This window comes from Lepidochelys kempii, chromosome 10, assembly GCF_965140265.1.
Source record: "Lepidochelys kempii isolate rLepKem1 chromosome 10, rLepKem1.hap2, whole genome shotgun sequence".
In the NCBI taxonomy this organism is placed as follows: domain Eukaryota; kingdom Metazoa; phylum Chordata; order Testudines; family Cheloniidae; genus Lepidochelys; species Lepidochelys kempii.
In genome coordinates, this window is record NC_133265.1 from 72,335,028 (window position 1) to 72,358,202 (window position 23,175).

At 41.6% G+C, this 23,175-nt stretch overlaps 1 protein-coding gene across 10 annotated transcripts in view; it reads right to left on the bottom strand.

Moving 5' to 3' along the window:
- The window catches only part of AKAP13 (A-kinase anchoring protein 13), a 330,778-nt gene that overhangs the window by 307,018 nt on the left and 585 nt on the right, over positions 1 to 23,175 (bottom strand). For 2 of the 10 annotated variants that reach the window (XM_073304195.1, XM_073304199.1), the window contains exons 2-3: positions 7,685 to 7,911; positions 1,341 to 1,471 (exon numbers count right to left, since the gene is read on the bottom strand). The exons of the other annotated variants lie outside the window; for them this stretch is intronic. The gene's annotated coding sequence lies outside the window, so the exon portion shown is untranslated. The remainder of the gene's footprint in view (positions 1 to 1,340; positions 1,472 to 7,684; positions 7,912 to 23,175) is intronic. 10 annotated transcript variants of the gene reach the window in all.

Here is a 23,175-nt window from a genome sequence, read left to right on the forward strand (position 1 = left end):
CAAGCTCAGAGCCTTTTTGCCACTGACTTCAATGGGAGCAGGACGCTGCTCTCAGTGTTTCTTAAACCGTGTCAGGTATCAGCAATTCCAAGCAGTTATTCTGCAGATTTCCATATATTTTTAAATGACTGTTCTCTATGCAAAAACCACCACCACAAGCCTGGTATAGTACTTGACTGTTCAGAAGGCCATGAAAAAGCTGAAAAGCATCTGGAAATACTATAAGGATGCTGAAAAATTACCTCCCTCCTCCGGCCAAATTCAGATCTGTGGCTTTTAAACAGGCTGTTAAAAAAAAAGTAATAAACAAACAAACACGGAGGTTTGCCATCATAATATAGCTAAAAAATTATCAAGATACAAATGCAAGCACTTCACAGGCTTCCAAAATGGGGATTTGGGGAAAAGTAAATTGTTCACCAAAAGTTAAGACTAATGCTGAAAGATATGAAGGTAACGTCCACCCCCAAGAAGTCAACTCAAGACTCGAGAACTCAAACCAGATCTACAACCCTCAACCACTGCTCTATCCATTCAGAACAACCTGACAAATCTTGTTTGAGGTATTCCCTCAAACCACAGTGAACGGAGCAAAGCCAGCAGGACATAGCCTCATGTTTTGGATTATACAGACAGGAGCATTTTTCCTGTAAAGCATAAGGTGATGTGTTATTCCTCAGACAACTTTGCTGCCACAGTGTCAGAGAAGACAGGCAAACAATGTCCACCTGTGAAAATGATGGGAGGGGATAAACCAATGCTCAGGTTACAACAGGCCCTAATGGGGATGAGCCCCAGGTCCTCACCTGGAAGGTGAGGGTAAGTGCCAGAGAAGGAGAGTATCTCTCTCTGTTTAGTGGGGTGGAGGGTGATTGCCTAGGTATGGCAGCTGAACTCCCCCTGTGAAATATGCCCAATTTATTATACAGGGTTATTTAGTTCAAAATGAGTCTTAGGATATGTCCACACTGAACCCAGGTCTATGGGACCCGGGCTCGTGGACTCGGTGTGTCCAAGCCTATACTTGAGCAGCCACACTATATTTAACCCTGGATTTACAATTGCCCGACACAGGCCTCACAGCTGTGCTAACATGTCCGTACTGTACTAGACAGACCTTCTGATTCAGGTCTGTGGCTTGACCTGTGTCCACACGACAAAATGACTCTGCTTGGATTCAAGTCACAGCAGGACTCGGGCTCTGACCCACGCCCCTAGCAGGGTCCTAGGACTCAGGTCCAGAGTGTTTACTGACCTGAATCAGACCGTGTGTGGACGGAAAGGGGACTTAGTCTCAAACATGAGTCAGAGCCCAGGCTTAGTGTGTAGTGTATACATACTCTTAGAGGTCTTCAAGGGAGGTCCCTCTTCCCCAAGATATCAATAGGCCCCAGAGTAGACAGGCCCCATCACTTCATACCGACTCTCTGCCTGCCTCCAGCATCAACAGCATCCTTCCCTCCCATGTGATCTGTGGCAGGGAGGTGACAGATTAACAAATGAAGTAGCACAAGTGTAATAGCAGAGCTTGCCATTAACACATCTGCTCCTTCAAACCGTCGTGATGAGTACTATTTCAGTATAGTGACACCTATTAAAGCATGTAGTACAAAACTATCAAACTGTCAATTTTCATTCTCCAAAAGGGGATAAAATACACCCACACTTTAAAGTTGCTATTAACAAAAGACTTTAGGATTTCTGTATTAACTGCAATGCAAACCTACAGCAACATTCAAATTAATATAATTTCTGTAATTAGAAAAGCATTTATAAATGGGAGTCAGGAGCTCTGCTACCGATGCACGTGTCCTTGGGCAAATCACCTAGGCCCATTTTATTTTAACAGGTCCACTAACTTTGGATGCCCAGCTTGAGACACCTATGTGGATTTTCACCACATGCACCTGCAGCACCCACTAACTCAAGCAGGCATTGCAGATGCTCTGTTTGCAGGCGCTCTGTTTGCAGGCATTTTTGGAAATGGTGGCTTTCATTTCTTTGTGCCCAAGTTTCCCCACCTATTATAGGAGGATACTACTACTTACCTAGCTGCATGGTGTCTTTGCGAGCCCATATATGAAAAATCCAAAGTACTGTTATACATGTATACAATATACAGAAAGGCTTAAGCATATTCCCTCATTTGCATCTTGGCACTATTATGGCTGAATTTATCAAAACAAATCAACGGGTGTTTCCTAGAATAGAAATGTTGTAATGGGATGACACGATGGAGCTTGTTTGTTCTGTACATTTTGTAAGCTAGTTGGTTCTGCCCTGGCAGAGTACAACCCTTGTTGCACCAATGTTTAATTAAAAACAATTAGGCAAGAACATCCAAACCTTCCCGCTTGTTCTCAGAGCTCAGAGAGCAACATCATAAGGTTATCCACGACAGCTGTGCAACCACAGACGTGCATTTTACCCCATTAAAAGGAACAGCCCTGAGTTCTCTAGCTCAACAAGTAGCTTTGAGCTTGATGCAGAGTAAAATTCTATGCCCTGTGTTATCCAGGAGGTCAGACAAGTTTATCATAATTGTCCCTTCTGGCCCTAAAAGCTATGAGTTTGAGGTTTTAAGACAACAAGATTTATGCCCATTGTTCCACACCTGGATAGCACAAATCCTGCTCCATTTCAAAAGCTACCTTCTGTCCCAGTGATGGATACAAGAAGTCTCAACCAGAGAGAGCTTCAAGTGCTCTTTTGTATATTACTACCAGCATGCTCTTCTGGTTCACAGTTGTTTCAGAAATGCTGTTATTCTGAGAATAGAAATGTTGATGCTTTGGGGGAGCACTTTGTTCTTGTTCACAAGCCTGGTTTACAAGCCTAGTTCTTGGTTTACAAGCCTGAATTGTGGTAAGTTTTAGAATGCCTACACACATCCTTTTCTTAGCTTCCATAATCTTCAAAATCTAATATTTGGAATAACTGGTACTGAAAGAAGTGGAAGATATTTCAACAGTAGTTTCTTTGTCACTAGATGAATTTGCTGCAGTACACTGGTTTGTGTTTACAGATGCAACCCAATTTTCTGCATGCTTTGCAAGGATCATCAGTGCATTATTAACTAATGTGAGCGTCTCCCTCAATGATAATATATTCATCCTACAGAGTTTAATGGTAACAAAGTTCCATTTGTGCAGAAAGTTTCCCACAAACCAGGACTCACTGGGAGATGTAATTTAAAAAAAAATTGGAAACCAAAGTTCAGATTAAAAGGTGATCATTTAAACAGACTGTGCTCTGAAATAGTCAGAGCAATACCAAACAAGGATTTTACGCCATGCCAGAAGAAGGTAAGGTAGGGTTACTAGCACAAAATAAGGTTAAGAGCAAGCGAAACAGTGTGCACAGAAGAGAAAAGTTCTGTAAGACCCAGAGTAACGTCTGTGCAACGTATGCAATGCTTTTCAGCTCTACTCCACCTTGAAACTGCTTATCTAGTACTTCAGTATAATTTTCCGCTACTGAGTCATATATTTTCAATCCTCAACTTTCTCAGTACTATCAGCATTCACGCAATCTCCTGCTGCCTATATAAATCCACATTCAATATAAAAAAATTAATATCGCAAAGATCTCAAGATCTCCTAAAGTTACTAAATACTGTTCAGCTTTTGAAGGCAAATTCATAGCAATACTACCAGGGTTTTGTTGGAGTTTTAAACTGGATATGAAAGTCATCCTAAATTTTGGAGAGTTTTGAAGACAGTCTAACATTAATACATGTTCATATCATTGTACAGTTACATACTATCTTCCTCAAGGTTACAAAAGAACTTTGCAAGCTAAGGCCATGTCTGCATTTAAAACTTTTGCTGGTACAATACGGTTGGGTAGGAGAATTCCCTCCCCCCCACCCCCGCTTTTAGTTTGTTTGTTTTTAAGAACAAAACATTTTTAGACTAGCAAAGCAGCTTCCAAAGCTTGTTTTCGCTGATAAAACTTACTTTGTTTGGGTAGCTGGTTTAAGCTATACCAACAAAAGCACTACTTTGCCAGAATAAGTTGCGTCTACACTAGGAAGGCTTGGAAGGTATAGCTATACCAGCAAACCTTCTCTAGCATAGATTAGACCTTCAGCTCTGCTCCTGCAAGGAGATACATGCAGGCTAAATTCTGTGCTGTGCTCATGTAGGGTCCCAGTGAAATAAAGGGAGCTGAGTAGGGGTCTACCTGTAAGCATCTCCTTCCAGGACTAAGGCCTGAGTACTGAACTGCAACTACCTCTAGGGTGCAATGCAGCTCCTCTTTAACAGTGCACAGGAACTGTATATAAAGGTTTAGATCAGAGAGTCAAGAAGAATCTTGACATCAGCTGCAAGTCCAGACAGACTTCAGGGATGCAGAATACAGAAGGTAAGAAGTTAAAGTTACTGAGTTACATCTTGAAAGACAGGAGAAAACCTGCCAACTAGCAACATCACTGACATGTTACTTCTTCTCTCCCAATATAAAAAGAGAGGAGAGGAAGGGAAATCACAAAAATAGCTCTTATGAGAAGTGACCAAATAATTCATTCAACAAATTCAGCTTCTTTTTCTGTTTGCGGGATGTCTGGGAGAAGATCAGTTTCTTCAAATGTGTATTTGAGTCTTGTTTGACAAGTATGTTTTTCTTTAAATGTACACCAGGGGTGGGCAAACTACGGCCCGCAGGCCACATCTGGCCCACTAGCCTATTTAATCTGGCCCTCGAGCCCCCGTTGGGCAGCGGGGTCAAGGGCCAAGCCGTGCACGCGTGCCGCGACTCCCAGAAGCAGTAGCATGTCCCCCTTCCAGCTCCTACGTTTAGGGGCAGCCAGGGGGTGCCGCCCCCGCAGCTCCCCTTGGCCGGGAACTGCAGCCAGTGGGAGTTGATGGGCCAGCGACTGCGGACGGGACGGCGTGCACAGCCTCCTGGCCACGCCTCCACATAGGAGCTGGAGAAGGGACTTGCCACTGTTTCCGGAAGCTGCTTGAGGTAGACACCCCAGAGCCTACATCCCTGCCCCAAACTCCTCAGTCCCAGCCTGGAGCACCCTCCTGCATCCCAAACCTCTCGTCCCCAACCCCAGCCCAGAACCCGCACCCCCATCCGAAGGCTTCACCCCCCCAGCACCCCAAACCCTTGTCCCAGCCCCCTCCTGCACCCTGAACTCCTCTTTTCTGGCCCCACCCCAGAGTCTGCACCCCCAACCAGAGCCCTCACCCCTTCCTGAACCCCAATTTCATGAGCATTCATGGCCCGCCATACAATTTCCATACCCAGATGTGGCCCTCGGGCCAAAACATTTGCCCACCCCTGATGTATACTGATCATGAATTTGAAATGTGCGCTGTGTTGCTTAGTATAGATTGCTCAGATAAAAGTCATATCGTATTTTTTTTTCTTCCCTAATTAAATGAACATGAGTATTCTGGCATAAGAAAGTGCATGTGAAATTTTAAATGTATTGTTTCCACATAAAATCATACAGAAGACTTTGAAATTTGCTTTCCATAACAGTTGTGCTAGTAAAACTCAATTATTCTAGCATGCATGGGATGTGAACAAAAAAGGGCCCAAAAAGGCTACCAGAGTTCAGTTAAGAATTCAAACAAATACTATCGAGAAATTGTTTGCATTATTCATCCAACTCTAATTATTACTGTATACTTCTAAAAACATCGTTGGATGGCAGCAGAGAACATACATTTTTTGCAACTAAAAACATATTACTTGTGTCTCAAAGTAACTTATAATTACCCCTGAAAATTTTATTTTTATTTGTGTGTGTGTGTGTGTGTGTATATATATATATTACATGCACATACATACATATACACACACACACACACACACACACACAGCTAAATGTTAGATTGCCAAGATACCACTACTGTTGACAGGACATCACCTCCCTACAATTGTTGCTACACAGAGAGAGAATAACATTTTTCATAAAATATTTGAGAAGTCCTTTTTTAATTCAGTATTTACACAAGAACTACTTTAAGAGAACATCAAGGGTTGAAAGAAAAAAATACTTAAGGGAAGACATTAGCAAGGTTAGAAAACACACCAGAGATGCTCATACACATCGGGGGTGGCAAGCCAATTTCCCAGTGCATTTTCACCCTTTACTTTGGATACTGTTATACTGTGCATTTCAACCTTACATCATGCCTCTGAAGGTTTTCTAGAACTGTATGCATTTTTCCATGTACGTACTAACATCTCCCAAACTCAGACTAAGGAATGACTTCTTCTGAAAGGGGGGGAAAAAAGAAAAAAGTGAAGGATTCCTTAAAGATAAAAGCTTTAAAATGGAATTGTGATCGAAGTGTGGCTCTGCCTATCTCCTGCTTCTGACTCAGCTGCCCCCCTAACCACTTCCTTCCTTTCTGCTGCATTATTTTCTGCTTCTTAGGTCTGGTACATCTTCACAGTTAATATATGCCAAGACCCCACTTTCAAAACACAGCCATTCCAGGATGCTTTCCAGTTACAATGATAACCTGCACCCCTCCATTTTTATTTAGTGCAGTCCATGCTGTACCAGTTTGTCCCCTGACAGAGGCTGTTAGACATTTGAGGCAAGGCCTTATTTATTTGTTTGGCAGCACTTCCCCCTATACAGTTCCACACTTGTGGTGCTATATAAATAAAAAGTAGGGGATGTCAATTTCCCAATAGATTAAGTGTAGCCAGCTTTGGCAATGTTCATCTAACTTGAACAATACTTTGTATTTCCTTTGCTCATTTCATCCAAGGAGTTCAAAACACTTTCCAAACATTAATGAATTAACACTCACAGCACATGAACTGCAGGAACACACCAGCTGCTTTAACAGTACACAGCTAATACTCCACAAGAATGATTTTTAGCACCACAAGAGTTACAATGAGTTTTTGGAGGGGTGGGGAGTAAGAGGAAGCAGTCACAAATACGGCATTACTAATATTGAAAAACTAGCCTACTTACAACAGCGGAAGAGTCACTCATGTAAAGAGAGCAAGGTTTGACCTTAAAGCAAATACCAAGACAGCTGGCAGAAAAAGCTAGCTTAGAAAAAATTCACTGCTAGGAAGTCAAGGTTGCAGAGAGTAGCTTCATCGCTAGCACAGCTGCTGAAACCAGGTTTTTATTTTGCATTTAACCTACTGCTGTGGTTTCCTCCAAATGCCTAACTCAACCCTCCTCCATCTACTTTTCTGTGACAAATTTATTTACTATAAGTTTTGCTCTTATTTTCTTGACTGTTCTGCCATTAGAAAACCTGCCCTACTATACACGCACCTGCAGCAGGGCATTGTGGCTGTTTGCAGATTTCCTGTTCACTCCGAAGTGTAATATTATTACATTTCTGCCTGAGCAAGCTAGTACTCGACCTGCTAAAAAGCTCAGCGCAAATGCTAGAAAAATAAATTACAGTGGCCACCCTTTTGTGGCATGCAAAATCATTTGTATTTCCTTCAGAATGACTCAAGAGAAGGGAAAAAACAAAATTCTCTAAAGCTTGTTTCTTTGTCTCATGCAAGGTGTGTTTCTATAACAATAAATATTTCCTTCCTTGCTAACATGCAAAATCATATTATTGTGAAGGAAATCAACTGAAAACAGAAAAAAAAACCATACGCAATCTCACAAATGCAGCTGAATCATTGCAGTCATTTTAATTCAGAACAAACATTAAAATGTACAAAATCTCACCAGCTTGTTATTTGAAGACCTTTACAGCTTCTATTTGATCCCTCAGAAACTTGCCAGAGAGTTGGTTGAAAATTGGAGGAGGGATGCACAAACAATTGCAGTAATTTTTGTTTCCCGGGTTTCAAAAAGGAATATTTCCTTTCTTTTAGTTTTTCCACAAAAAGAGTTAATCAGAATTTTTGCTTTTGAAATTTTTCCATTTTTCTTTGTTCCTGGTCCCCTTGCGACTTGCCATTGAAAAGGAAGGCAGAGAGGGGGAAAAGGAGAGAAAGGGAGACAAAGAAGGAGAAAAGATAAGTTGAAAAAAACTATTAAAAAAATTATGGTTGTCCCCATTTAATCAAAAACATGAAAAATGTAGAAAAAGACAAATTGTGGAAATTTCCAATTTACATAAAAGCCATTTAAAATAAAATGTCATTTGCAAAATTTCAACCAGCTCTAACGTAGATTACATCCTGCTTCTCTTGTTCCGAATAACCTACTGACTTCAGAGATTTTGAGCCATCGCAGTGTACTGTTCACTCTGAAGGTCAGGCTGCAATCATCTCTCTCCATCACCACTGTACATTAAGTTGTAAAATAGCTCATCTTCCCATGATGTATATATAATTTTCTTTTAACTTGTATTTTGGTTAAAGTTTCCACTTAAAAAAAAACAACACTATTAACCTATGTCTCCCACCTACCCTCACTAAAGAAAAAACAGAAAGCAAAATAATCATAAAAAGAAAAGGAGTACTTGTGGCACCTTAGAGACTAACCAATTTATTTGAGCATGAGCTTTCGTGAGCTACAGCTCACTTCATCAGATGTTTACCGTGGAAACTGCAGCAGACTTTATATACACACAGAAATCATGAAACAATACCTCCTCCCACCCCACTGTCCTGCTGGTAATAGCTTATCTAGTACACAAGTACTCCTTTTCTTTTTGCGAATACAGACTAACACGGCTGTTCCTCTGAAACCTGTCAAAATAATCATAGTGATTTCCTACTCTTCTTTGCACTAATTCCTAGACTTTTATCTCACCCTCCCCTCCCATTCAACAAGTGATTTCATGCCTTAGAAATTCAGTTTTTACCACAGCTCTACAGTCCTTTAAATGGATAGATCCCGCTGCAATTGTTAAATTTATCCTGTCAATGCCTATTCACATAGTACAAATAGGAGAGACAAGCTGTAATTATACCTTTGTCACACCAAGGCCAACTGGGGGATTGTGGTCTGAGAATGCAGTGAAAGTGAGAGACAGAGTGGGAGAAGAGCCAGAATGCGTCAAGAGCAATAGATTAACACTCTGATTTATTAGCTCTTTAAGTCAGGTACTGCATTTTACACCCTTATTCCCATAAAGGCACAGATCTTAGACTTATCAGAGAATGGTACCAGAACACGGTGTGCTCCAATGACTACGAAGAACTTTCTCATAACAAGAATCACATTCTTTTAATACTGCCCTAAGACTTCTCAATTTTGATTTGTTTAAATGTACAGTAGTTAAAAGAAGAACGGGTCACTAGCACCTACAGCATATAAGGAGATCCTTTCTGAAGCCTTGTTTGTGTAGATAGGTAGGTACTTAAACCCAATGGCTGTGTGAGTGGAGGAAGCTGGACAGGAATCGCAGACAGATATCTCAATTCAAGAATGCTGCTAAGGACTCTGGAATGCTGCAGTTCACTATCTTGGTGTTATTTACATTTCTCGACATCAAGTAATAATCATGCCACAATCCGTTTAAAAAAGGAAAATAAGGAGAGACAGAAGAGTACTTATATGCAGTATTTTGCTGTTAAGGAGTAGGAAACAGCCTTCCTCATTCTGACTCCGAATCTTGAACTTAAACATTTAATTTTGCCTCTTTCTGGTCTGTTGGACTGGAGCCAGGGACACACTGACAGAATGAGAATCAAGGTTAAAATTTAGCTGGCCCTGCTCCCAATCAAACAGATCACAAAACTCCTTACCTGACAAACAAGGAGATCATGCTTCACCTTACCAACTGTGCTGTGAGTCAAAAACCCAAGACCCAAACATGCCACATTCTTGGATCTGGCTGTGGTGTGCTTGGCCCATGACCCAAAGGGACAGGAGTGGGGAGTTGTCTGTGTACTCCCCCAATCCTGAGTCATGCCAGGCTCCAGTTGGACCAACAGTTTAAGTTACGGCAGTTGTAACAGTCGCCCAGGGTACAGTTTCATCCACCACAGAGCACTGTCCACTCTGTCCATACTCCATTCTATCCTCAGCCTGCCATGATATGCTGCGCCAGGCAGATGAGGAGAAAAGTAATAAGAGGGTGTCATAAATATAAAGGGAAGGGTAAACACCTTTAAAATCCCTCCTGGCCAGAGGAAAAACCCTTTCACCCGTAAAGGGTTAAGAAGCTAGGATAACCTCGCTGGCACTGGACCAAAATGACCAATGAGGAGACAAGATACTTTCAAAGCTTGGGGGGAGGGGGGGGGAGACACAAAGGTTCTCTCTGTCTGTGTGATGCTTTTGCAGGGAACAGGAAAGGAATGGAGTCTTAGAACTTAGTAAGTAATCTAGCTAGATATGCGTTAGATTCTGTTTTGTTTAAATGGCTGATAAAATAAGCTGTGCTAAATGGAATGTATATTCCTGTTTTTGTGTCTTTTTGTAACCTAAGGTTTTGCCTAGAGGGATTCTCTGTGTTTTGAATCCGATTACCCTCTAAGGTATTTACCATCCTGATTTTACAGAGGTGATTCTTTTACTTTTTTTCTTCAATTAAAATTCTTCTTTTAAGAACCTGATTGCTTTTTCATTGTTCTTAAGATCCAAGGGTTTGGGTCTGTGTTCACCTATGCAAATTGGTGAGGATTTTTATCAAGCCTTCCCCAAGAAAGGGGCTGTAGGGTTTGAGGAGGATTTTGGGGGGAAAGACGTTTTCAAGCAGGCTCTTTCCCTGTTATATATTTGTTAGACGCTTGGTGGTGGCAGCAATAAAGTCCAAGGGCAAAAGGTAAAATAGTTTGTACCTTGGGGAAGTTTAACCTAAGCTAGTAAAAATAAGCTTAGCGGGTTTTCATACAGGTCCCCACATCTGTACCCTAGAGTTCAGAGTGGGGAAGGAACCTTGACAGAGGGTGATGTAGGGCTTGCCACACTAGCTTTATGCCTCCTGCAAATTCCGCCTGAGTGGCACAAAGTTGCCAATGGGAGGGGAGGGGAAGGGAGGAAGAGGACCTGGGTCAAGGATCCGGTCCATAATCGATTATGCTCATATTCTTGAAAGGTCTATGCTTCAAGTACAAAAGCTATAGCCTTAATGTTTATGGACTGCAGGTGTCCCTCCTTTAGCTCATTTTGTAACAGTGGCGCACTTCCTTTGCTAAAGGAAACTTGCTAGACAGTAATGCTATTTATGGACATACTGCTATGACACTAGGCAAAGTTTCAACCTATTATTCATCAGTGTTCAAGTAGCTTTTGTTATTGTTCCACCTGTCCTGAAAGGAGTAGCCAGTGAAGAAAATCAATCTATTTCCAAAGTGGAGGGTTTTAAAAAAAAATAATAATAATAATGAGGAAGTGCAGTTAGAGAACGAGCACAGGTTAGCAGTATCTGAAAATTATTACCACCTCCTGAGAGCTGTTCAAGAGAACCAGGTAAAATGGGTTGGTGATTTTAATCTAGTGCACAGGTGTTCATATACGAAGAAACCAATCACAGCTACTAGCTGATTCAGCAGAAACCAAGCAAAGGGTGGGCACGGAGAGCGCCCCTAGAAGTGTTCCCTCTCTCCGCATCCTTACCCCCAGAGGTCAGGAGTCCCCTAAAGAAAGCAAGAAACCTTGCACTACACTTTTCTACGCTTCACCTGATTCAGAGAAGATTTCAGTTTCCAGTTTCTGGGCAACATTCGCCAGCTCCATTGTTTTTAAAAGAAACTTGATACAAAGCACATTAACTCATGTTGCTAATTAACTCGGGCGACTGATGAGTATAATGTACTTCCCACAGGTAGTCCAGCTAACATGAGATGCATGTGTTTCCAAGTATTTTTAATAGAGGCATCTTCATATTTAAATGCCAACTGTCTCACAACCCCTTTTCTACACATGCATGTTTTACTCAGAGGAAGCACCTCCAACAAAGTGAATTTGAAATGCAAGAAGTTTTGCAAAGCTCTCAGAGCTCAAGGACATTTGGAAGGGTAGTAATAGGTTTATAATGAACGTTAGCATACCATCAGCAAAAACAAGTCTATTCTTAGATTTCCCCCTTTGGTGTTTCCCATAATCTTCCTTCTCTCCTATTCCCTTGGGAAAATAATTTCATGGCTATCAGAAATGGGGAGAACCTGTTCTTCTAAACAGATGGATGAAAAAATAAAATCTCACAAAAAAGAAAAGTGCACACAAAACTAGTTAAACATTAGGGCTGTAACACAAACAAAAACCCCACAGGAAACACTACAAGTTAATCACATGAGCAAGCTTTACTTTGATTGATTTCCTGGCTTTTGAACCATTAGATACAGTACTTTAAATGTGGGTGGGGGAGGTAAAACAACTTATTTTCCTACACACAGTCCTATCGCAGAGTTTATGTAGATAGGTGAAAAAGAGCCAACACTTCAACAGCAAAGTCTGCTCCGATATTACACACATTCCTCAGCAGGCATGGGCACAAACCATTGAGTCAGACAACTGCATTCAGGCTCTCGCCCATCATGATAACAGAGGGTACGTTTCCTGTATGAAGTACTAAATTAGAGCCCTGAATCAAGCACAGAGTGACACACAGCTCTCTGTATCCTTCACCATATATGACCATACCACTCCTACCAAAATGACCCAGTGGACAAAAATCAGCTCATGGAGGAAGAACAGCTGGTTTAAACTGAACTAGAGCAAGCCATAAGTTATGCTAATGGACAGAGGAAAATATTCTGAAGAGCTTGCACCCCTGGTGAAGCCTGTTTTGGCGGAAGAGATGCACCCACAATTAGTTAATTCAGTCTGCAGATTAGGAGCACTCTATGGAGTTGTTGCAAATGCTAAGCTGTCACATAGCAACAGCTGAGGGTAATGTTTTCTTCCATCTCCAGCTGCCTAGAGACTCCATCCTATCCTGGACAGATGATGACCGGGCCTCAGATACTCATGCCTTTGTCAACTTTCAGCTAGACTAGAGCAATGCAATAAACCTAGGCATGAAGACTTCAAGGCTTAAGTCCAACAGGTAAAGAAGGCTGCAGCACATCTCTTCAGAAACACAGGCTCCCAGAAGCACATCAAGCCAGCCCTCCACTCCCTACACCAGCTTCCCACAGAATATTGAATCAAGTTCAAGGTCTTGGTCCTTAACTTCAAAGACACTCTATGCCCAGAGAATGAAAAACATTGACTAAAGCTCCAGGATATCGTGATCAACAGCTACGCTCGTCAGGCATAAAAGAACTTTTCACAATAAAGGGAAAGCTCATCTTGTGAGGGAGACAGAGCTGTCTCAGGGGCCAGTCCAAGACTGTAGAATGAATTGCCCCAGGAAGCCCATCACAAACCTCATCACCTTCTACTCCCAGGTGCACTTCTTCAGCCTGTCTTCCCTAAAATACACACACACACACACCCCACCACCTCCAAAAGCAGACACGCCGCTGCACACACTTCTACCCACGAAGACAGAATAAACTCTGCTCAACAGAAGTTAGTCACATTGCTAAATGAACTCCTGGAAGGCACTGCAATACTACAGCGATGAGCACAGTATAAGAACAGAACAGCACTGAGAGCCGCTTTGATAGCATCCCCATCAGATCCAAATACATGGTCAAAGAGTTGGTGAGGAGGAGCAGGGCATTCTACACAGCTTTACGGGCATTTTGGGTCAGGGGAGAGCTCAGTAGCATAACTCTCAGTCACAGAATACCTAGACTCCTCTGACTCACAAGAACAAATCACAGCAGAGCCCACGCAAGTCCTTTGAAGGTAGATAAGTGGAGTATCATAAAACCATAATACTGCGAGACTGGAAAGGACCTCAAGAGAACATCTAGTTCAGTCTCCTGCACTCACAGCAGGACTAAGTATTATCTAGACCTGACCGGTGTTTGTCTAACCAGCTCTTAAAAATTTCCAATGATGGAGATTCCACAACCTCCCTAGGCAATTTATTCCAGTGCTTAACCACCCTGACAAGAAGTTTGTCCTAATGCCCAACCTAAACCGCCCTTGCTACAATTTGCTACAAAGTCCATCATGCTGAGCAAGTATTTTTAAGGGACATCGAAAGAACCAAGAACATTAAAGATCTACAGGTATTTTTCATAAGTATAAGAGATTCTGTCAGGGGATATGGCCAAGATTTCTGTTCCCATTGTTGTGCAGCATGCAGTGGGCTAGTTATTATTATTTGTATTACCATAGCAACTAGGAGCCCCAGTCATGGACCAGCACAATGGTTGCTTCCTGCCCTGCAAGCAAGAGAAACAAATAGTCTCTAAAGCACTTTGGGATCCCCTTTGAGATGAAGAGTCCCATGTTACCTCTGTGTATGAGCTACCTGCTTGTTATCCTCCAAGCTAACCATTCAATGGAAAATCCTCTATTTCATTTCCAAACTATTTTTGAAAGGATACAACCCCAAAATGTAACTATGCTTTCTAGTGGTTAGCAACCCATTCGCTGACTATGTTCTCTCTCTGGTACTGTGGTGGCCAGGCTCAGATTGTGTACCAATCTATTTGTCCAGCCCTGTATTAAAACCTTCTTCCTTCCTACCCACCGAGATATTCTGAGAGATACATTTCACCTGCTTCATCAGGCTACCATTCAGAGGCTGAGTGTCTTTTTTTAATATTGGCACAAATTAATCCACCTGGAACAGAATCTCCCTTCCCAGGACATTTCACTTGTCCTCATCAGGTTGCACCTCAATACTGCTACCCCAAGGCTGTTAGGAGTCATGGTGAACATGTCCCATTAAAAGTCATCCTTTATTTGTTATTTTGACATCTACCCCCTCTTTATTCAAGAGTGCCCCGTGCAGAATTCCCAGAGATAGTTGGACATCTAATACTACTTCACTCCAACTTATCACCAAAAGCCTTTCAGGAATTGGGCTGCCTTTGGTTCCCAACTGTGGATGATCCAAATCCCATCGAGAGCTTGACAACACAGAGGAAACCTTTACATAAAATTATGCTGATGTGGCCTACATTATCTAATATAGAAAATTCACTCAGTATCTAAAGGGACCCAAAGCAGATTTTTCCTATCCCCTCAATACTGCAGAGCCACACACACAGATTGTATGTAGGCATGTCTATGAACTCAAACAAAAGGAGGGAGGCTGGGTTGACAACTAGTCTCCCTTTGAGGAAATCTAGGCTACTTTAATGGGTTTTCCATTGTTCATATCTGCTCTGTGGTGTGGGAAATGCTCCGGACATTCAGGCATTTTTTCCCTAACCCAGAATGTTTAAACTACATGGCACAAATTAAAAAAAGAAAAAAAATCTACAAATGACTGCTGATGGTAATTTCTAATCCCTTTTGTTCAAAATGCTGTAAGTCCCTTAGTCCAGCCTTTCACAGAACATTAGAACCTGTCAGGTATGTCTCCAGTGAGGCATCACTGAAAGCCACTTAGGTTGTAAAAAACGCTATCCAGTGATGCAGGCAGTGGGTCAGACTGGGCAATAAAACAAGACTTTCACAATGCAGAATCATCGATTAATAGTTTTAGGGTAAGAATAATTCTCTGCCCCTTGCAAAAGTTCTAAATTCCCTTTTAATTCCCCTCTCCTCCACAAAAGCACTTCTCCCCTTGCCCATCCCCATCCAAACATTAGTTATCCCAACCACAAGTATGTATTTCCTGAGATTTCAGCATCCCAAAGGCAATTCAAAAGGAAAGTAAGGCCATAGTGAGCAGTCCTTTCTCTTCATTAAGCCTACATTTTCTGCATCCCCCACCCCCACAAATCTGTTTTCCTTAATAGTAATTACAGCCCCAAAATTTACCCTGATGTTCAGAAGACAGGCAAATGCTCGGAAATACGGGGGGAAGCTGAATACTATGGTATGTGTGACGCTTTCATCAACAGAACTAGACTCACTTTCAGAGCAGTGCTTCAAGTACTAAGATGCATCCCAAACATGGTCCCTTTGCCTTATTCATGAGTGTGCAATCAGTTAAACCATTACCAGACAAAATGATCCTTCTCATAAGGATCATAGCAACATTCTACCACTCTCTAAAGACTCCCCATGCTCCCAATTCTACTAGACATCCCTAAATTTGCAACAAGAATAATGGCAAGAATAAGATCAAGCCAGTCAGCACCTGTGCCATCAGGTGTGTGTTAGCCCTAAAAGGAGGAAAGTTTGAATCCATATTTTTGAATCCATTTTGAAGGCAGGGGATTGTTTAAAACAGTTCTGGTATAGCCCAATACTTTCTTGTTAGTCAGAGATTTATTAATGATAACATTGAGTTTTATACAGCAGTTACACCAGAGATATTTACCCTCCTGACTAATTTTGCCAAAAGCTTTGGATATAAGAACTTAGATGAGATTATGAAGTGTACAACAGGTTTTAAAAATGCTTACTGTTTTGAACTGCAGTAGGCCTGGTTGATAAAAGCATGTACCTACATGCAGAACTCCAATGTGGGCACACTGAGAATTCACTGGCATAAGACTTTAAATATCACAATCCCTTGTGCTGTACTCTAAAACGACCACAACATATCAACCCTATAAAGAATGTGTCATCTCAAAGTTCCCCTCCTTCTCTACATCTAAACAGTCATCTATGTTCTCTCCCCCTCAAGGACAGATTAATAACGACTAAGTACTTTAAGAGAAAAATCTCTAATTCCCACCAATACAGGAGAAAGGTTGAGTGGAATTTGGCCTTGCAACAAGCTACACTCTATATAATATAAAGTACTCATGTTGCAAAGTTTACACAGTCTCTATAAGATGGGTTTAGAAATAAAACATACATTTGGGAAAATTTCAAGCCAAAAATTGCCGCTCTAAGGCTGATGCAATTTAACATCTTCCACAAACTTGACTGACCACCAAATCAAGGTCCAGGAGACAGGGTAATGAAGATTAGAAGCAGTCAGTAGCTACAGGTGTATGTTTTGGCAAGCACCAAACATTAAAAATTTTTCTTATTCTATTATTATATTTATGTTGTAGAAATGAATTCACAAATGCTTGAAAATTAAAACGCAGACTGATGCCAGCTACATGTTCCTTACCAGATCTGTTTAAATTAAATGGACTCACAAAGAACAGCTGAACTGGATCTCTCTCGTTGGCTTGGTCCTGCAATTCCTACTGATGTGAGTAATCCCTCGTCATTCAAGAAGTTCCATGCAAATCAATGGGAAAAGTCATGCAACGCTTAACCAGGTGAGAAAAAGTTGCAAGATAACTCACTATGTCTACTATTGCCAAGAGTTATTCTCTGACACTGGAAGGGCAGGAACATTTATTTGGGAAAGAATTTATTACTAACATGGTAACGACAGCATCATAGAAAAGCTATTTTTGGAATGAAGAGCAAGCTGGCCAATTTTGAAAAAGTGAGATGGTGTGAAGAACAGGAATTACTGATGTTTATAGAAGACAGAAATCAACAGAAAATATAAATGCAAAAATAGGGATCTCAGATTGTCTTGGAGGAGAAAGATTAACATACACTAGTTCTATGGGAGGGGATTATCCTATGAATTAAAATATATACAGGAAAAAGTACCAACATCGGCTTTGAGTCAGACCTCTGCCAAGGCATCTGTATACCAGCTGTGAAGCTGTACAGGGCCCATAGTTCTGGCAGACTTCTCCAACCACAAGAGGGATTCCACAGTAGCACAGATTCCTAATAGCCCTAGGCATAGAGGATGTGGCTCCAGGTATTCTGTGCTACTGGACAGGGAGATGCTGCGGCACATAGTATAACAGAGCCATCTCTGGGGCTACTCTAGTTTATGATGGGCACCACTCCCATCATGCTGGCTGCCTCCAGAATCAAGGAGATGCAAAGATCACAGAACCCCCACCTCAAAGACCTCTGGAGCTGCTCCCAGGTCAGCTTCACTGCGGTTTAGAATTGGCTCTGTAAAGCTGCCCATTAGAAATCTACATTACTCCAGTTTTACCCTCTTTAATCTTATCAATATTTTGATAGAAGTTACCCAACACTCTCCAGCATCAGGTCTCTTTATAAAAAGAGAGAGATAAAAAGAAGATTGATCTTTGAAGACCAGAGCAATACTACTTTGGGACACATGATAGTGTTAAATTCTTTTAGACACTTTCAACAGATTTCAACAGTTATCTTGTTGGAGGAGTTAGGAAAAAAGCCAGACCTTTTGAGAAGTGGATATGCTGACTAGCATAGAATACCTGCTATTGCACTTTCTACCCTTCGTCCTGTATCATCAACTTGTGATATTAGACTAAGCTTTTTGGGTGTATCCATTCTAGGGGGAAAGTGTGGTTTATTTGCGGGTTGTTGTTGCTTTTTTAAACAAATGGTAAAACTGATGTGAACACATTTATAGTTTTAACATGTGAGGGTAGGTCAAGGGAACAAGCTAATGTTAAATTCAACCTACTAATACATTTTAAAAACAACTGCCTGTTGATGCTACAATTTTGTCTCATATAAATGTTAACATAGTAAAAGATGTCTTTTTTTCAGTTAAGACAACACCTTTGAGCCCGAGATTTATTTGCTGAGAACAGTTTACTTATTCTACCTTCCAAACAACTATATGCAAACACTAAGAGGGTGTAACGTCACTGGATTTATAGCTGCAACACTATGAATTAGAAAATTTTGTTGCATTTTTATCGTGTAGTCAAAGGAGAAGTTACACTCTTAAAAAGAAACAAATGGATATGATATGCTGCGGGAGGTCGGGGGGAAGAAGATGTGTTCTATAAATTGAATGTAGCAATGGGTTCATTATGTAAATATTTGTTCTGGAATGCTGTCAGCATACTTCTTTATCACTAGCCAAAAGAACACTAAGTGAGGGTTATAGCCTTCCAAAGCCACATAAAGGTCAATGCCAAGGAAGAAAGACAGGTAAGTAAAGGACTTTTTATAAGCGGTTTCCATATTTTTGCTGTTAGCTGCAGTGATCAAGAAGCCTGGTTGTGAATGATGACATCAGAAACATTAAGTGGCTGGCTATTCAGGGAGTACTAGGGATAGCTAGAATTTTTCTGTCCACACCATTTTTCCAACAGAAAGTTAGGAGTTTGATTATGTAAGATTCTTTGTGAAGAGTGTCAGCTCTCTGTGGAAAACCGACTTTTCATAAAAGACCAATGTCCAAAATATTTATAGATGGTAACCATAAATTTTGATTAAAAGAGGCTGCCCTGGTGCCCCCTGGGAGTTGTGGTTTAGGTTCCTCCTACTATCATAATCCTACAGGCTGGATTCCCCAGCTGGAACACATGTCCTATGATGAACCATGGCCAGAGACTCCCATGAGGTACCACAGCATCCTACCAAGAACGGAGACCATGGTGCATGCTGGGAGATGCAGTCCACTCAGGACATCCCTTCCCCCATACAGAGGAGACTAGAAGCATTGTACTCCCAGACTACAACTCCCATGAGGCCCCATCTCAGCTTTTCCAAATCAAAATGGTCTTTTTTTGACAAAAAGGTTGAAGGGCTCCATGGAGTTAAAAAAAATTCTGATCAGCAAGTACCTAGCCAAAGATAGAGAACAAGGTGTTTTTTGATCAATGTAATGAAACTTTTAGGAATCCTGCCCAAGTAGTAGATCTCACTACTAAACACTTAGCAGGAGGTACCTCTTAGCGAGCTGCATTCTGGTCAGTAGTACAATTTGCACTAAGAAGAAGAAAATTAAATACACTGGGGGAAGGAAAGGAGGAAGACTTAGTATTTTGTCCAAAAGCCCATTTAATTTGAAAAGGGTGAAGAAGTCAATGAATAGTACAGAAGCACAAGTTTTGGTGAATTTATTGGTCTCATACACACACATATATATATATATATATATATATATATATATATTGGGAAGGCTTCCATTTTCTTTGGACAGTTGCATCTTTTCTTTTCCAGAATGAAAGGTTCTTAATAGATGGTCACTTAATGGAAAATGATAACAGGCAGGAGGCATAAGGCCTTTTCCAGTTTAATAATGTGTTCTGAAAACAGATCAATTGTCTTTGCTCCCCATTTGGTTTTGTTTCACCTGCGTGCGAACAGGCATTCTAAAGGACAAGTTGTTCTAGTTTTACTGTAGTTTGTACTTCTCAATCATCTGCTGAAGTGCTATTTTTACAGGGTTCTCCCCAACCACCACCATTAACCTGAAGTAAACATAGTAAAACCTGAGTAACAAGGAAACTACTTTTCCCCATTCTGGAAGGGTAGGGAACGCCAGTGTCACAGAAGTGGATTGAGACTGGACCAAAAAATTACGTATGGAGCCTTCCCACTACATGTCAAGTTCACCGTGCGCAGCAGTGACAGAGTTGCTGGTCTAAGTCCAGTTCCTAGCCAGCAGGTGCCAACATCACAAGTATCACCTTCAGCAGAGATGCCAAGAATTTAATGGACATGCAAATTAAGATGGCTAGCACGCAGAACTCCAGAGTTTGTGGGTGCTTGGCACCTCTCAGGATCAAATGCTACCATGTTCTCAATCATAAACATGAAGGGTAGACAAGGCAGTAAATGACCGATATTTTTTTGAAGTTGCTAATGATTTGGGGTGTCCAACTGAAGTCCCCTTAAGAGAGGCCCAACTCTTACAAAGTGCCGAGCAGCACACTCTGAAAAAGCAGGCCCCTTTCAGATCTTTTACCCTCCCAACCCCTGTGTGGTGTGAAGTTGGGAAGTGCTATTATCCCCATTTTATGGGTGGAGAACTGAAGCACAGAGAGTCTAGATGACTTGTGCAAGGCAACACAGGAAGTCTGTGGTGGAACAGAGAATTGAATTGAGGTGTCAGGTCCCAAGCTAGCACCTTAACCACGGGACCCTCCTTCCTCTAGCTATCTACAATATCCCAAATCTCAAAACCACTAGCCTCATTTTACAATACTGGCCAATACCATCTGCATAAAAACATGCAGAATATTTTAGTGTTAACAAGCTGTGCATGCACATGCAAAATAACCACATCATGAAGTATAATCTGATAAGCTATCTAAAAGCTATATTTGATACACAGATATTCTTGTTAAGGTTCTTTAAGGGAACACAGCAAGGCTGGTTTATTGGTCAGCCCACAATCTGCCTTTTTTCCTTTGGAAAGTTCATTGAGTAACAGGATATATGAGGGGGAAGAAGAAAAAAAAAGTCAGAGGGGGAATGATAGTCTTGGAGTTAAAGCCATGTACTGGAGGACGGCATTCAATTCTCCTCTCTGCCACAGACTTCCTGTGTGACTGTGACCAACTCATTCTCTATGAGTCAGTAGGGATGTAAAATGTTAACCGGTAAACTGATAAGCATCAGTCTTACCGGTAATGTATTCAGTTAACGTTTAAATGCCTAATATGCGTCCAGGGTCCTGGCCACCGGCATTGTGCCTGGGGTTCCAGCTGCTGGCCTTGGTACCCTTACCCCTGTCCAGGTTCCCCCCCCCCCCCGCCCCTCTAGTTCCCATGCCTATGTTGTGTACTCGTTAACAATTAATCCCTGTGAGTCAATACCTCAGATCTATATACCTGGGGAAGCAATAGTATCCCCAACCTCAGAGATGTTGCAAAGTCAACTTCAGTAAAGTTTGTGAGATGTTATGGTGATGGGAGAAATACAAAAACACTCCCTCCATTAAATGATTCATGAATATCTTACCTCAAAAAGGATATCTGGAACCTAACTCACCTTAGCAACTCTACAAATAGCCAGTGTGTACAAAACAGAGGAAAAAAATCCAGAGAAGGAATGATTTCAAGCTCCACAGGGTTACTGTAAACAGAAACCACACCATTTTTTCTCCCTTTAAAACTGATTAAATTACATTACTCAAAACTCTCAGCACATAAGACATTCATGCAACGCAGGCCAACTGTCTAAACTTGCTTTATAGTCTACGTGCTTAACATACTTCTACTGCATCACATATCTCCTACTTATTTTAAGTTTCATGGTTGGCTGAAGAACTAGGAAGTCTACAGCTGCGACAGTGTTTTACTATCATATTTGTAATGTGTTCATGGAGACAACACCTGGGCATCTCTAAAAGTGACACAATGTATCAGATGGAATTAGTATAGTATGCTCATACAAACAGCACTATGAAAATAGCCTGAATGCAAGAATGAAAAGATACACAATGAAGCAGTGTAAAAGACACTGCAGTAGAAGCAATCAGAGAGGTCAGTAAAACTGGTCTCTGCTAATCCCAACTCCTTTGTATGACCTGCAGGGATAACATGGACACAGAAGGTGGATTAATAAACCCTGACAGTTAAAAGGTTAAGAAACAGCAGCACTTCTGTGACCCTTGTTCAGGAATTCCACAAACTGTTTTCAAATAAGAGTCTGTCTGACTTAACTATAGAAACGAAATATATGTGCAGTGCCCTTTAAAATGTGAATAAAATATGTGCAGTGCCCTTTAAAAACCACAGAATAAAAACGTGAAGCACGTCTATAGGATGACCCCCCCTCACCCCCCGAATAACTTCAAAGGTTCATATAAACACAAATATTACAACAGGTTGTGTTTTAGCTCCTGGATTACTTTCCTTGCAATAAAGTGGAGATATTAACTGCGATCTAGTTGTACTACTGAAATTGAAATTAAGTATTTCACATCACAACATCCATGATTTTGATACAGAGGAAGTTTATTTTACAAACATATATTGATATTTTTCTAAAAAAACACTACTCCCCCCCCACACACACACATATATATATCTGTGGGTAAAAAGTTTTGAAAGCCACATTCTGTTAATTTATCAGTAAAATGGCTTTCAAAGCTCGCATTTCTCTCCCGCACCCATAATAGCTCCTCAGGATAAGAGGGATTTAACAACTGGTGGCAATCGCTCAAACTACTCCAGAGAACTTGGTAGTTACCGCAGCACAGACAAGAGCGGAGGGAAAAGTGGTTTCGGGCTCGGGCACAATAAAGTATGTTTGCAATTAGCAAAAGCAGAAACAAAGGAAAGAAAAGTGAGGGAAAAAGAGGGAGGGGGGGGAAAGGAGCAGCCCAGACCAGAGCTGTCCGATCCAGCAGTGACCTGTTAGAGAGTGACCCTGGCTGCGAGCCCGTCACAACTCGCATCGACGCAGCCCGGGACAGCTCGTGGAAGACACAAAGTTGCCAAGAGAACCGCCCGCGGGCGGGGGGGGGGGGGTCAGGACTTGGGCAGGCGCCTGGTGGGAGCTCCCAATGTGCACTTTCAACCGGGCCCTTCAGGCCCCCTCCCCAGACGCGGCCGGGCCTGGGAGGGGTCAGGAGAGCGGGACGAGGC